Raw genomic sequence first — 3,377 nt, 5'->3', positions numbered from 1 at the left:
GAGGCATCCGAGTTCATACAGTTGATCTATTCTTGCACAAGAGAACTCTCTACATCAAGTAAGTTCAAAATAGTAGCAGGAGCATATAAAGCAGTGCAGAATACATCCCATGACTCACTCAGAGTCCCAAGCAAAAACAATGGAGTATCCTCATCATTGAAGGTAATGCCCTACAAAGTCAAGTTTTTAAGAATAGCATAAAACTGAGCAAACATCGTCATATTCTCCTTCATGCGCAGGTCCATAAGTTTCTTCAACCAATACATTTGACTTACTGGACTTTTCTTGTCATAGAGATTCTTGATTTTATCCCAAAGCTGCCAAGCACTCTGTGCTTCCTCAACCGCATTGTAATGCACCTGTTCAGTGAGAGACAAAATGAGAGTGGATTTGTATAATTCATCAAGCTCATCCCATTCGTCATCGATCATAGTTTTAAGCTACTTGCCATGCATTCTTAGTGGCTTTATCTGTGATGGTATGTTGGCAGAAAGAGGGCTAGTTCCTATACGAAACAATGTAGCAGAGATTCGATGGAGTCTATGTTCCAATCTCCAATCAGCAAAGCATTCCTTTTCCCACACAATACATGCCATCGCTTCACATGTTCTGAAGGGGCATGGCTTTATCTGTGATGGTATGTTGGCAGAAAGAGGGCTAGTTCCTATACGAAACAATGTAGCAGAGATTCGATGGAGTCTATGTTCCAATCTCCAATCAGCAAAGCATTCCTTTTCCCACACAATACATGCCATCGCTTCACATGTTCTGAAGGGGCATTCCAAGCATAAGCTAGCTTGTAAGGCGATAAGACCAGGTTTCCTGCTTTTGATACAGAGCAGCAAACATCCTTCCTTCTATTTGAACCTACGGACTCCATAAGTTCTCACTTTTGTCTTACCTGCATGTGGTTTAGAACCCTCCTGCGGGACGCAGCGGGAGCTTGGTTTTTCCTTGGCCTTACTGACTTGCGTCGTACTATTCCCATTCTGTAGCATTCTGTTTAGTTGCAGCGTTACAAGCAAGACGAGTCACGACGACGATATAGGCATGCGTAGTTGGAATCTAATTAATGAGAGCCCCAGGTCTTCCTATATCTTGTGATGCAAGGACGTCGGCGGGTTGATCATTGGATAAATGAAAAAGCTCCCCCGGCCCCGATTTTAAAACCTTCTTTAAGAAGTGCTTTAACACACAATGCAGTCATGAGTTAGCATGAGTTAGCGCGTGCGTAGGCTGACTAAAATACTCCACATACAAAGTCAGTCAAAAAAGACTGTTGAATGAAGCGCGCCGTCTGTGGGAATCGAACCCACGACCACGTGGTTAAAAGCCACGCGCTCTACCAGCTGAGCTAAGACGGCTCGTTGATAAATCACATCTCTTTACTGCTTGTTAGTATAATATAACATAAAATATGTTATCTAAACTGGTACGAAAGACCTAAATTTCAAGATTTGTTCTTTATACCAAAAAACACATTGCAAACTAAACGTTATAGAATATATATTTGCAGTTTGAAATTTGTGGTCCTACACTTTAAAAAGAAAGACATCAAATTTTGCGTTGCAATAATCACATCACTTCAAAAGTACAACCCAAGCACCGTAATGAGATCCAAACTTGGAAAGGAATCAAGAAAAGACTTCTTTGAATCTAACTTCTAATTATGTTCACTCTCAATAGGCACTTGTTTTACTTCAAACCTTCAAGGTAACAATTATATGGACTTAATGTTGTAATCTTTAATCATAATTCCAGAGACCGAATATAAAAGCAAAATCATTCAAACCACTACCACAAGCATGGGTTGCTATAGTTGTGCTCAATAACAAAGTAGAATTGGCAAAAAAATCAAACTACGAAGGCAATTAAAGAAGAGACAAACACCATGTGGAGTGCTAATAATGATGAGAAATATCTCCCCACATGTAGGTTATGACTATGCATTTAATATGTGAATGTGGATGACACCTTAGAAAAGAAGAGAGAGAGCCAAAAAGCCCAATTATAATAGCACAATGTGCCTATATGGGAATTTTAGTTAAGTTTTCCTATACATTTTTCACTTTTTGACTTATAAGAGGTTTACATGAGGGTAAAAAGTAGGATGGGCTATAAGATAATAAAAAATTAGAGAGGAAAGCAAGAGTTATGCACGAAAGAAAGGTTAGGTGGTGTTTTGACTTATAAGGGTTGTTTACATGAGGATAAAAAGAAGGATGGGCTATAAGATAATAAAAAAGTAGAGAGAGGAAAGCTAGAGTTATGCAGGAGAGAAAGGCTATGTGGTGTATACACAGTTCCATAATAGTTTCATTTACACAACTAAGCATGGACCATACATGCACACACTCTTAATGGACGCATGCATATGCAACTTGGAACACATATACAACAAATGCACATGCACATATATAGTGACATGTATGCACCATATTTGGTGCATGAGTGGAGGCAAGCTCTCTACAGACCATTATGTATAACAACTTATTTTATCATTATTTCACAATTCTTATAGAGAAATGAGAAATACATGTGTATGGAATAAACTATGTACCCATCGACCTAGCCATAGTCTCATATAGATTCAAGTTTTCTATAGTTAGATCCCACTCTAATTTAGGAAGTGTACACACCAATCTATCAAGACTCCCCCAAAACCTAGCATGGACCACTACCATTCACTAACTAGCCAGTTCCATGTGCCTAGCTTGGACTAATACTATTTAAAGGTGGTGTCTCTACTAAGTCACACCCACTTGCTCTCGGGTAGAACTATCATTAGGTTGATCTCTCCACTTAACCAAATGCTCTTAGATTAATAGTTCCTAGTCCTCCACTCTCAATGAAACCACATACATTTTTTGTTCATGTGGTAATGAATAATCAAGAGAGAGTTTATCAAGGTTCTCATGACTATCTAGGTAGTGTCTTCCAAACTTTACTTATGCCTTCTCACATGACAAACTAGGTGAACCTTACTTCTATCTAGAAGTGCTAACATTGCAACCTATTGATCTAATATATTGGAAGACAAGCTCCATTCTAGGCACTTTTTTAGGCAAAGTACTAGAAGATAAGCACTATTTAAGACAAATTCAAAGACTGGAAGATAAGCTTACCGATTCAATTAGTTATTGGTCATTTAGGCATCAAAAGGTTTTCGAGTGCATTTTCAATGCTTTGCATATCACCATCTAAGTTATGGGGTGATATTCATACTAAGTGTCACCTTAAGATTAGCAACACAAATGTCCAAAAGTGGATATCTAAGGGTTAATCATGGTTTCCAACAGCGTCATAGATTTTCTATATAATTTGTATAATTGCTCAACGTAACTTGATGCTAGCTCAAGTTTTCTATCCAATCTAAG

The 3,377-nt window shown here is 38.3% G+C and overlaps 1 non-coding gene across 1 annotated transcript; it reads right to left on the bottom strand.

Annotated features, from left to right (window-relative positions):
* Positions 1-1,291: 1,291 nt before the first annotated feature.
* On the bottom strand, positions 1,292-1,364 carry TRNAK-UUU (transfer RNA lysine (anticodon UUU)). The gene has a single exon. It is a non-coding gene; the product is annotated as a tRNA-Lys (tRNA).
* Positions 1,365-3,377: the final 2,013 nt, after the last annotated feature.

This window comes from Lygodium microphyllum, chromosome 4 (assembly GCF_053477565.2).
Source record: "Lygodium microphyllum isolate KBCC chromosome 4, Lygodium_microphyllum_v1.1.10, whole genome shotgun sequence".
Classification (NCBI taxonomy): domain Eukaryota; kingdom Viridiplantae; phylum Streptophyta; class Polypodiopsida; order Schizaeales; family Lygodiaceae; genus Lygodium; species Lygodium microphyllum.
The sequence above is the reverse complement of the archived record's forward strand: the minus strand, read 5'-3'. Positions and strand labels throughout refer to the sequence as shown.